This window comes from Suncus etruscus, chromosome 15 (genome assembly GCF_024139225.1).
Source record: "Suncus etruscus isolate mSunEtr1 chromosome 15, mSunEtr1.pri.cur, whole genome shotgun sequence".
Taxonomy (NCBI): domain Eukaryota; kingdom Metazoa; phylum Chordata; class Mammalia; order Eulipotyphla; family Soricidae; genus Suncus; species Suncus etruscus.
The window spans coordinates 14,281,713-14,295,127 of NC_064862.1; the positions used below are offsets into that span (position 1 = coordinate 14,281,713).

A 13,415-nucleotide genomic window follows, 5' to 3' on the forward strand; every position below is an offset into this window, starting at 1 on the left:
CTGGGGTGACAGTTTGAACCACAAACCCTCCATCTATAGTCTGAATAAAAGTCAGTTCACAGACAAATCATGTGTTCATTCTTGCTGGTCATTCTATAGTCACAATCATCAGCAGGAGCATCAGAATGATGCATTCAGTCCTGGTCCTGGGTTGTGAGTGAGCTGAATCTGCACGGGGGTCTTTCTCATCTGGGTCAGCAACTACCCATCTCAAGGAACCAGGTGGTTTTGTGTCTTCTTTAATACTGCAATTTAAGTAGCTGTTAGTCTGGGGCCTTTTTCTGACCTGGATCCAAGAAAAATGCCTACTACGCTAGGTGCTACTTCTTTTACCCTTAACATCACTAGGCAAAGTCACAATGTTCTCCAACCTCTGAGGTAGTTAGACATAGTGTAATTTTCGGTTGAAGTCTATAATCTTAGCTAATTGAGTTCCCATGACCTTTTTTGCCCTTATTCCCCTGGCAGCTTTCCTGTGACCTTCCTGTTTTATATTTTCCCTAGATATTTACCACTTTAGAAATCGTTAAAGGGGAGTGTGGATGAAGGTCCTTATGCTGGCAAAGGACTCTAGACCCTACCTATAAGAAGAAGTGAAATCTTATGCTACCTTAGCTAATGAAGCAATTAACTAGTTGGGTTCTGCAGTTTCAAAATCTGAAAATGATCAGATCAATTAGACAGGGGAATATTACTTGAACCAATCAAGCCCTGGAACAGTAAATAGTCCTTTCTATTTTGGGGAGGATCTGGAATGATAACACAGAAGTTAAATAACAGAAACCAATGCATCATAGCATTATATCAGTTTCCTGAGCATTTAGTCATCAATGTGATTACAGGCTGCCAGTCTTCCTCAGGAAAAGCTCTCTAATGCTACAGGTGTTGAAGGGAGAGGAGGTTCAGGACTCCCATTAAGTTTAGTTTATTCTGAGAGGTGTAGATAGAAATCTGAGGATTCCTAATTAAATTACCAGAACAGAGCTACCAGGGAATGTCTTATCTGGCACCCCACCCAGGGAAAACAATTTTCAAAGATTTTACCTTAGTTTCCCCTTTCTTCACACATCGTTTTAAGAAATGTAGCTCACCCTTGGGCTTAGTTAGCATTAGGTAGGAATTTATTTGTCAGCCGTCCTTATTCCTATGATTGATCATTCCTGAGCAATACATATTCTACATGGTGCACAGAAAGCACTCTCTGTCCATGAGACAGCACCACTGACCACATTCTATCTCTTTAATGTTTGTCTTGTTTTCTTAATTCAGGCCCATTCACCTGAAGCTGGAAGCTGGCAGTACAGAGTCAGGAGAAAGCCCTGAGCACTACTGTGTGTGGCCCAATAAACAAAAACAAAATAATTGAGGAAAGAATATGGGTTTTTTGGGTAGAGTTTATATTAACATTCATGTCTGTAGCATTTTAACTTCATTTTAGAGTCCTTTAATGAGTTATTTGCAAGGATTTTTAGAATTTTTAAATTGTTATGCATGGTAAGAGGTGATATTTTATAGGGAAGCATTTTATTTTATTTTTCCAACTCATAAAGAAAAGTTCTTAAGAAAGAGCATTAGTGGGCCGGGTAGGTGGCGCTGGAGGTAAGGTGCCTGCCTTGCAAGCGCTAGCCAAGGAAGGACCGCGGTTCGACCCCCGGCGTCCCATATGGTCCCCCCAAGCCAGGGGCGATTTCTGAGCACATAACCAGGAGTAACCCCTGAGCATCAAACGGGTGTGGCCCAAAAACCAAAAAAAAAAAAAAATTAAAAAAAAAAAAAAAAAGAAAGAGCATTAGTTTATTTAACATAAAGCCATTAACAGGATAAAACAAATACTACTCCATGGACTGGGTAGGTCAGCTGGCTAGATTGTGATTCAAATAGGGAAGAAGGAAGAATGGAGTGGTAATTATGATTCCATATTACACAGTTTGCTTTTCCCTATGCACCAGTTGTTTGTTTATAATTGAGCTGTCAACATCTCTCTTGTCTGATTGCCCTCATAAACTCTGATTCTTCTGTATCTTGCCCTATTGTGATGAAATCTGAGTCACCCTAATAAATGCCTTATCAACATCACATTCTGAATTCTCATTTTTGTTAATTTTTAGGGATCTTAGCAGAAAAAGAATGGCATTTCCAAAGTCTACATGATGACATTGAGTTCTTAGTTTAGAACCACCTTTGAAAATCAGTATTGTTCATTGAGATCCTTCGATGATTACTGATTTCAGTCCAATTTCTGCCTTTATGAAACCTAGAAATAATTTTGTAATTCATCTTTCTTTCATTCTGGATTTCCATCTGTATCAGGTGCAATAAGTTTGTGGTGGAGCCAAAATAAAATGATATGGCCTAAAGAAATTAAGTTAGAAGGATCTGAGTAAATAACAGTTATCTATTGATTGAGTAATTTGGCATGTTTACTCACCCTAAAATTTAGGTTCTTCAGCTTAGCAATAACATAACAATATAATACACAGAATTATGAAATTATGAGATATTTTATTAACCAACAAATATTTGACTATTTAAAAAGTGTTAACCTACTACCAACTTAAGCAATGTAAATAGTGTAAATTTTTTTGTTTTAAATAATTTGTATTGAGGTACTGGGGTTATAATACTGTTAATTGTACTTTTCATAGATATTTTATTTTAATACCTCACCCAACACCACAGTGGATATTTCTATCCACCAAGTGTTCCAAGAACCATTCCCATCCACCCCATCCCAAATGTAAGTTCAAGTCTATAGACAAAACCTTCATTTCTTTTGACTTGACCATTTATTATTCCCTGCTTTCTTTCGTTTTATTTCACTAGCAAAAATGTTGTCTTAATGAGAGAAAAAGAAAGAGGAAAGAGAGTCAGAAAGAGGGAGATAGAGAAATAAAATGCTTGCCCCAGATGCAGGCAGGTGACGTTAGGTAAGAAGGAAACTGGGGACATTGGTGGTGGGAAATGTAGTGCAAACTAAAGTGTCCAAAAGAAAAAAAAAGAAGAGAAAGATATAGAGAAAATAAATATATGCCCCAAAGACAGTCAGGAGAGATGGCATCAGGGAGGGCGAGAGAGAAACTGGGACATTGGTGGTGGGAAATGTGAACTGGTTAAGATTGTTGTACATTGAATGACTATAATTCAATCAAGAACAACTTTATCTGTGGGGAAAAAAACTTCAGAATTGTATTGTGAAGCACTGTGTTTAAATTAAAAAAATTTTTTTTGCATAGGTGGTACCAGGTCGGTAAACAGAGCTAGTCTGGAATTCCACAAAATTGTAAGTCAATGATAAATTAGTAAAAAATTATTTTTCAAGATTTCTATTTTTTTAACTATAATGGCAACTAACATAACAATGTGAATGAATGAGGGAAGTAGAAAGTCTGTCTCAAATACAGGTGGGAGTGGGAGTGGGAGGGGGGAGACTTGGGCATTGGTAATGGGAATGTTGCACTGGTGAAGGGGGTATTCTTTATAACTGAAACCCAACTACAATCATGTTTCTAATCAAATTTTATAAATAAATATATTAAAGAATTTAAAAATAATTATAGTTTTAAAGGTATATAAATAAAATTAATATATTATGAATATTTATATTTAAGATTTTGAGATTTATATGAAATAAATCCTACAAACATAAAATTTAGTAAGGTGAAGCATCTTCTTTGACCTTGTTGCATTCAATACTCAGTCCTTTATCTTCAGAATTTTGCCAAACAAAATGAGCGCAATGAGTTGTGGGATCTTTCTATTTGAGTTTCTTTACACTTGTTTCTTCTGGTCTCTTGGGTATTGCATGTATTCCTCAACTCTGGGAATTTGCTATTGTTGACATGTTGGTGGTTTGAGGCCATATTCAGCACAAGGCTTACTCCTGGCTCTGTATTCAGAGATTATTCCTAGTAGTGCTTTGGGAGCCATATGGGGTGACAGGGAATAAATGGGTGTGTTGACCTGCATTCATCACATGGTTGTTTGGTGTGTTGTTCATTTCTTTTCAAATATCTAGACCTCATGTGTTTTTTTTTTGAGCAATTTTCTTCATTTTATCTTGGAGCACTTCAATCTTTTCCTCGCTGTTGTTATTCTGCTCAGAGACCTATTGACTTTTATATGCACATAGCATATGTATTTTCATTTCTGCCTATAGCATATATGTATCATTTCTGCTCTCATGCTGTCTGTTGCTTTTCTGACTACCTGTACCATAATTTCTTTGATCTCTTTAAAATGAGTGAGAGAAGTAGAATGCTTGTCTTGAAGCAAGGGGTGGAGGAGGAAGGATAGGAGGTACATAGGTGGTTGGAAGGTTCACTGATGAAAAAGCTTGTTCTCTTTTTATAACTGAAACCCAACTACAAACATGTTTGTAATCATGGTGCTTAAATAAACATATTATTAAAAATAAATGTAAATAAATAAATATTCCCACCATGGTGTCACGAAAGTCATTGAATATTTACTGAGCTGTTTGAACCATTTATGTTACTGTTGCCATCCTTATTGGTTTTTTGGTGCTCCTGCTGTGATGAGGATGCATTTCTATAATTAGACACCCTAGGAATCACTGAGGAATTAAGCTAAAAAAAATCCATGTTTTTCCCTCTTCTTGTATCCATTCAGTGTTATAAAATCTGGTTTACTTTTGCCATGTGTATAAGTATGTAATATTGATATGTGTCTAGAATCAAGAGTATTCTCTGTGTAACAACTTCTCATAGTAGCAGAGTGATAGATGCAAATTTAATATATGCCATATGAGGATAGTATGGATGAACTAATAACAGAAAAATAAAAAAAAAGTCATAAAGTTTTAGAATCATAAAGCTAGGATAAACCCTAAGAGGATGAAACATATTATCTTATGGGAAAGAAGATATTATGGAGCCTACTCATGTTAATCAGCCCTCCATCGATAACTAGTCATAGACCTGGCTCTAGAATTAAGACTCTTGATTTGATCCCAAAGTCCCCACGCACTCTGTCTTGAACATTTGTGTTAGAGAATCATCTTCCTAAACTCTACATATGAGCAAATTGATTTCATATAAAATATCACCAATTAAAAAGAATAAATCTAGAATGAAGGTGAACAAGATATCACAATGGAATTCTATAAGCTTTTTTATTTCATTTTCCCTTCATCCTGTCAATAAAGAGAAGTTTCTGTTGCTTCTCTGACCTCTGTGTCTGTCCTACGATCTTCTGGATACTTTTGTGATTCTATGAGAAGGAAGAAATATTATAATTCTTCTTCCATCTAGTGGGAAATATCTCATGACACTCAGAATCATATCATAAGTTTCATCCCAAAGCTCTTGAACCCTAGTTTAAGAATAGTATCTAAAATCCAAAGCAATCCCCACCTCCTATTTTAGGTGAAAAATAGCTGTTGGCAAATCACAATCTTATCTGGTTTCAATTTCCTCTGTAAAAGAGAAATGGTAACTTATAACCAGTGCTGAAGGGAAGTTCCATGAAGGCCTGAATTTAATTTAGCACATTGCCTTCACTTTGTAAGTTTTGAAAAATCAATCTTTTTTCCAAAGCAAACAGAATTTGAAGACAAAAAAAATCACATCATATAATAAAAAGTAAAAGTAGTGATATTTGTAGGTTATCTTGGATAGGATGAAGGTGTGAGTTTGTTCTAAGTTTATTTTATTTTGACTAGTGGGCACGGAAATGAACAGAATTCAGATCAGTTTACTGACCCATATATGACTCTATAGAGTGTTAGCTCAAGATATTACTGAGATAACAAGAAAATAAACTAAATCTATTAAGATGGTTTTTATATCTGACTATTAAAAATGTTTTAAGTTTTTAAAGTTTTAGACTAGCTTACGTAATTATAAAATTCAGGTAACGTTACAGTATCTAAGATTCTCATGTCTAAATTATCATTATCTGCCTTTCAGAATCATCTAGTTCAACCTAACAGTAGCATTAAATAATATGGAAATAAAAAGTACACAGTATATAAAAGGTTCCATTATACTTATTGACTGCATGATCTATAGAAATGTATTTACAGAAGACAGAATCATACTGATCATTTAGAATGAACAAATTGGAAAAATCTAGAAATGACATACTTCTTATATAAATCAAATTTTAGTTATATGTTCTATTTTTTATTTTATTGAGATCTATGTTAGTTAATTTTAAATTAGTTAATATAATTAAAAGCAAAATTATAAATGCTATTTATTAAATAATACAAATTTATAATTGTTGAAATTATTTCCTAAATATATATCAAATAGAAAATTATTTAAAAAAAGAAAATTTTGCTATAATAATAGTTATAGTAGTAGTATCTCAAAAGATGACTTGAGTTGAAGAGAAAGTTCATTTTGATATAAGGAAATTTTTTCTTCCCTCTCCTCCCATACCAAGGAAGTTATTTTCTTAGAAGAGAATATGTCTCACAAATGCAGCCACCATGTCTGCATTTAACCAGCTTCATAAATTCACTCAATTCTCAAAAGAAATATATACCAAGCTTGAAAAATCATGGATATATCTGCCATGCAGCTGAAAATGGAGATCTTAAAAGTAGAGAGTGAACCAAATCCTTGCCCTCCCTATATCACATCAGAGGTATCTGCCACCCACAACCACCATTTCTCTAATGGACCACCCACTTAACCACTGACCTCTGCAGAGATGCCAAATCAACCAAAATTCCAAGTCTGCTGACATTTGGGCTTACATCACCAGGACATATTTGGAGTGAGTGAGAGCACCCTCTCCCTTGCCTTCTCTTTTTTCTGGAAGCCCTGACAGCTGCAACCACACCCCACAAAAGCCAAAATATCAGCCATAAAGTTTGAAATTTCTGGAACTTTTGGCTGCATATGCATCTGAAACAACTTAACATTTTTTAAATTTTGTCATACCAGTAGGAACACATCATTTAGACAGCAACTTGGATACAAAGCCCTTAAGTTCAGGAACAAAACAAATAACAGAAAAAATCAACTAACAATAAATCGCTATTCAAAACTTCTGACAATGATTTTGTGTTCTCATTGTAAGATACATTATTGCTATATTTGTTTTTTAAATAATTTCATACCATTTATAAACAATATAAAATATTATTTTGTGCCTGTCAAGAGGGTATACTTGGGAATGGGTATGAATTCAGACACAATGATGAATAGAATTTTACATTAGTCTTGAGTTTAGTCTTGGAACAAATGTATTAGAGCAACTATGCAATGCATGTTCTTTAAATAAAGTGATTTACCAAGATATATATTTTTTCTGAGAAATGTTGATTTAAGTTTTAAATTATTTACTTTGCATTTTTCCTTCAATTAATAATTTTTGAATTGTTTTGCTGGTTAGATATCTTGTTCATACTTTTTATTTAAACTTTAAATTTGCATGTCAATTTACTCACTTGTTTATCAACAGTTATTCTTTGTAGTTCTCTTTGTGTCCCTAACTAAGAAACTCATTTACCTTTGCCTTATGTCTTGTCCAGGTCATTCTGGTACACTTGTTTAGCTCATTATGTATCCCAGATTTAGAAATTCAAGTTATTGCTGATTTTCATTATCTTTTCCCTATAGCCCTAAACTTTTTCTGGTCTCATTGTGTTGCCATTCTCTTTTTACTTGATTAAAAATTAACTAGTCTGTTAACAAGGTATTAGAAGTTTTTGTTGAAGGGTAGATATTGCTAGATTAAGTTAAACATTTAGAATGTTAATGCACAAATGTTACTAAAATGTTACTACACTCAACCACAGCCCCAAAATGTCCATGAACCAGCTATTTTTTATAAACAAAAGCAAGGCATGGCTTTCTAAAAATGAGAGAGACATTTTATTTATCCCAGGAGAGATAAGATGCTGCACTTCCAATTTTTTCCTCCTTGGCTTGACCTCATCAATTTCCCATATACAAAACTGGTGAAGCATACTTGCTTGTATCTCCCCTTGAGATAATCATTTTCTTAGGCTAAATTTGCCTCTTTGGCCTATATCTACCTGACATGTGAACTTTCTTACTTAGGACTTCCTAAGTAATGGCCTGTACATCCATACTTGGGATATGCTCTTTGCCTTTATCCACTCTGGAGATGCCTATTACCTCCTGAGCACACATCTACATCTCCCCATTCTTCTTTTATTTCCTGAATAATTTTTTTAAATATGCAATGCTTCACAAAATTGTATACCATCCTTGCGCAGGGGCCATGCTAATTTTCTCTGTATGGTTCCAAATTTAGTATATGTGCTGAATAAATCTGTAATTAGAGTTACAATATTTTAGAAACCTAAAAGCTTCATTTATATGTCTGCTTAGCCAACTACTGACTAAGTCATGATTTTCCATAAAATCAGCCATAGAATAGTGAGTTTTTTCCTTTTTTAAAAATATGAAACTAATTTATTTACTTTATCATGTTTATATTTTATATATTATATTTATATATTATATCACTTTATTTAAAGACAAGGTATTTTATAGTTAATCATAAAACATTTTTTCCAGGTAAGTTGGAGTGAATTGATTAAAAATAAGAAAGAAAACTCAATATAAAATAAGAGTACAAGAAAAAAATTATGAAAATTATTATAAAACTAATTAATTATTAATTACTACATATTGGTCAATAATGCATTGTCAGAAGGTTTACTAAGCTCTTGTTGCTAATTGTTCTTATTGTTACTTCTTTTGTTTCTGAACATTAAGTGACTTCAGTTATACTTTGGCATCAAAGTCAGTGTCTTTCTAATGGGATAATAATATTAAAAGATTTAGATTTAGATTTTGTTGCACAGTAACATATGTTTGATCCAGGAGTTCCAAGAACTGTGGCTGATACTGTGGATTTTGTGGGGCATATTTTCAGCTGTCAGGCCTTCCAGAAGTCTGAGAATTTAGGGGTAGTGCATCCACACTCACTACAAAAAAGTCCTGGTGATGTCAGCCCAGCTACATACATCCCTGGAGTTTTGTTCAGATTGAAGTCTCTCCAGAGATCAGTGACAAAGCTGGGCATGGTGAAACAACAGTTGTGGTGCAGTTGCAGCAGGTGTTGCAATGGTAGGGTGGGGACTTGACTCATTTCTCCTCCTGAAACAGCCAAATGCATGACCCATGTACCATGTTTTTCATGTCCTAGTTTACATCTTTTTCAAGAACAGAGTAAGTCCATGGAGCTGGAAGGGTGCAGACATTGTGACTTTGGTTTTGTCTCAATATTCATCTTTATTAAAGAAGCAGAACAAGATTTATTACAGTAGAGTGGTTTTTATTTTCTTTCACAGTACTTTTTTTTTTTAAAAATATGGAACACTTCACAAATTTGCGTGTCATCCTTGTGCAGGGGCCATGCTAATCTTCTCTGTATCATTCCAATTTTAGTATATGTGCTGCCGAAGCGAGCACTCCTTTCAAAGTACTTTATCTGAAAAACCTATTTATGAAAATCTAATCAATCATTAACTCATTCACAAATAATACATAAAATATATCAATATCTCATATCCTCACTAGTACATTTATGGTTATCTATAATACATATATAATGAAATTATTTTAGCAAATAATCTATCTGCATTATCATATGTAGGAATATAACTAGGAAGAAATAAAAATTATATATAATATATATTGCCATGCAATGTGTAAATTATTAGCAAACTTTTAACTTTGGTTTTTAAAAAGACAAGTTAAATAGTTTACATTTTTCCACATGGAAACTTGTCCATGAGGTTGTTGTGTAATGCTATTCAAAAGGTTAGCCAAGTGATTAAACTATTGAAATAGAAAAATTCATATTAGTATGAGACCACTGTTATGAAACACATAATACTGCCATTGCCATCATCAGGGGTCCTAACTGACCTCTGAAATTCTTGAATTCTTGAAATTCTTGAAATTCTAAACAATATTACTGTCATTGCTTCAGTATTTTGCCAGCCCACACTAATCACATTAAAGCTGCTGGAGACATGACTTAATCAATTTACCCAGAGAGAGTGTTCTATGAAGAAATGTGCAATATCATTTAAAAGACTAGACATGTAGAAGTGGATGACCTAGCTCAATTTCTACATGAATTCTTTTCTCTTTCTTTCTTTCTTTTTTTTTTTTTTTTGAGGGAGGTGTTTGAGTCAAATTTAGCCAAATTGAGGACTACTTGTTGTTCTGTCCTGAGTGACAGTCATTTCTTGAGGTGCTTAAATCAACGATTGACACATGCAAGGCAAGTATCTTAATCCCTGTACTATCTCTTCCACCCCTCTACAAAAATCATTTTTGAAAATAACTTGGAAAGATGTTTCCAAAACTGTTTGACTATGATGAGAAAGGTATTACTTGTAATTTATGGGATACTTATTCCTTTCCAAGATAGGGCTGTGACCCTCACAAACATGTTAGAGACCCAAAAAAAGGAGTGCAAATATTTTTATCACTGTTTTCAGAGAAAAAAATTAAGTTTCAGGCCTATAAACTTAAACATTTCCAACAGTTGAAAGCCTACTCAGAAATACTGACTTGAAAACATTTCTTTGACACAGAGAATAATTAAGAAGCTATAAATCTAGTTTACAATGAGGGTAGGGTAGAGTGGATAATAAGAAAAGTGTGACATTTGGGAAATCAAATGTGTACTTGCATCACACAGAGTTCATATGGCTTTTAAACTGGAATTCCATAAGGTCCCCTGACTCCATTAGAAATTCTCCCTCAGCGCAATGAACCCTGAGTACAGAACTTCAATGTATGCCTTACACACACACACACACACACACACACACACACACACACACACACACACACACACACACCAGGAACATGGCATGTTGTAGTCTAACTACTAGATCCTTGAGAACTCAAGTATTGTACAGGGACAGGGACAAGTTAACAGCATTGAAGAGAGGATTTGAAATATAGAAATACAGAAAACAAAAACAGTAAAAGCCAGTAGTGCCTGAGAGTAGTTGCTAATATGGGTCAAAATATTTTGACTTAAACCTTGCTTAAGAACCACTATGGAGTTGTTTTGCCAGAAAAAAAGTTCCTGGCAAGCCATGTTGGAGACATTTTGAATATTCTGGATGAAATAAAATTAAGATAAAACTTGCATGACTCTTCACCCAAAAATGTTCTTAATTCTTGATTGTTTCTAGAAAAAAAATGGAATGCCCTAGATTTGGAGGATAACATTCAAATAGGTTTCTAAAATCAGTGTATATGAAGACGTGACTTCCTATACAGTGGTCTTCTCTGACTGCCAAGCCTAATCCATAAACAATTCATCTTCTATACAATGTATAGAGCCCCTTTGATATATTGCCCCTCCCCCACACCAGAGCCCCTTCTACTCCCTCATCTCCCAATCCGGATTCATTATCTTCCCCTTAATTAACCCTCTTTACCTTCAGTTCTTAACTTGGTAGGCACCAAGACCGACCTCCTGCACCAACAGATTCTGCCCTTTTGCACCCCCCTACCAAGCTCATTATTACTCCTTAAGTCTCTCACCCCCAACCATCAGTACCCCACATTTACTCTTTTTAACTTCAGTACTGCATAGTCCTAATCACAGACCAAAGTCGTGATTGGATTTAACAACTTACAACTATTTCAAAAGACATAAAATGAACACATATGTCATTTGAATATTTTAAGTGTATTTTCTTTGACAGCTATAACTCTTACTAAGTATTCTTTTACAGTGACGATTCTACCCACTTTTTATCTTTTCTTTTCTTTGTGAGCTGTTCAATAAGGAATTTTCGTGAAAGAGTCCCTCAGTTTAATGCTTATGATTGAACCATGCCATGGGGATTGTTGGACTTGTTCTTACGGCCCCATATGTGCCGATAACGCCACGTGGCATTTTTACTTGTTGGCATAGGCACATTAAAATGGGAAAATACTATACATACAAATACGTTCTTATCTAATAGAGATTGGAACACACAAATCTTGTAATGCAATGGGACCTTACATCCTGAACATTGATATAATGACCTGGCACAGGCCTCAGAAGAATGGGCATCCTCCATTCACCCCTGAACCAGGGAAGCTATCTATGAAACATCAAATTTTTTTTATAACAACACCTGGAAGCAATCCTCTACCAAGGAAGATCCTACCACTGCTCTGACATCGACCTGCTCAAAAGAGACTTCCCTTAACACTAAGAAGACTTGACAACAACAACGACCTGCTTACAGGACAGGGTTTTCTGCATTGCCCTTTAATTGTGAGGTGAAACGAGAGGACACTCCACACCATCCTGATGCAATGTAGGATATACAGATTCCAGGATCTTCAATACAGAAACATGATACCAAAAACAGACACTGTGTGAAAAATAAAAGTGTAATGGCACTACAGACAATGACTTGGATTGGACAAACTAGTTTTCCTGGAGCCTAGAGTTGGTCTTATGCCAGGAAACTTCAGGGGTAGGGTCTTCTTGTATTTAGACCAAGGCTTTTCCTTTCCATGTCCCTCATTTTTTGGTAGGCCTATGCAAACAATAATTGCCACTCTAACACCGTTTTTACTGTGCTCTAATCCTTAAGAAAAACAACCCACTTAAACTCTTTTTTTTTTTTTTTTTTTTTTTGGTTTTTGGGCCACACCGTTTGACGCTCAGGGATTACTCCTGGCTATGCACTCAGAAATCGCCCTTGGCTTTGGGGGACCATATGGGACATCAGGGAATCAAACCGCGGTCTGTCCTACGCTAGCGCTTGCAAGGCAGACACCTTACCTTTAGCGCCACCTTCCCGGCCCCCCACTTAAAACTCTTGAGGTTAACTTAAACTAATATGCATGTGCATGGAAATGTAAAGAAGTACTTTGTCTTCAATGTTTGAGTTACTTAAGTTTTATGGCATTAGATTGCTTTGTGTGCTGCTAAGAAATATTATATATTACAATCTGGGGACTTGAGGGACAAAGTAATTGTACATGGGTTCTGTTTTATTTTTTTTAATGTTCTTTGGCTGAAAGTTCAAAGTTCAGATATCAGCCAAGGGATTTCTGAGAATTCTGTTGATGGGTGATTGTCCTTTCACTGTAACTTTACTTTGTCCTCTTTCTTTGCATCTTTGTTCTCATAATTAAAAATAAAAAAAAATTAAAAAAACTTGCATGACTCAAATATCTTTAATTTGCAGAGATAGAATGTCATTCTCTATTTGAAAGATGTAACTGCAGGTGTTTGAAAACATCTTTAAAATTTATTCCCTTTTTCTTTCTTCTTTCTTTCTTTCTTTCTTTCTTTCTTTCTTTCTTTCTTTCTTTCTTTCTTTCTTTCTTTCTTTCTTTCTTTCTTTCTTTCTTTCTTTCTTTTTCTTTCTTTCTTTCTTTCTTTCATCTTTCTTTCTTTCTTTCTTTCTTTCTTTCTCTCTTTCTTTC

General features: G+C 34.7%; 2 non-coding genes across 2 annotated transcripts; both read right to left on the minus strand.

Moving 5' to 3' along the window:
• Positions 1-8,170: 8,170 nt before the first annotated feature.
• Positions 8,171-8,272, minus strand: LOC126031779 (U6 spliceosomal RNA). The gene has a single exon (XR_007503609.1). It is a non-coding gene; the product is annotated as a U6 spliceosomal RNA (small nuclear RNA).
• Positions 8,273-9,312: 1,040 nt separating this feature from the next.
• Positions 9,313-9,419, minus strand: LOC126031544 (U6 spliceosomal RNA). Its single transcript, XR_007503379.1, has one exon. It is a non-coding gene; the product is annotated as a U6 spliceosomal RNA (small nuclear RNA).
• Positions 9,420-13,415: the final 3,996 nt, after the last annotated feature.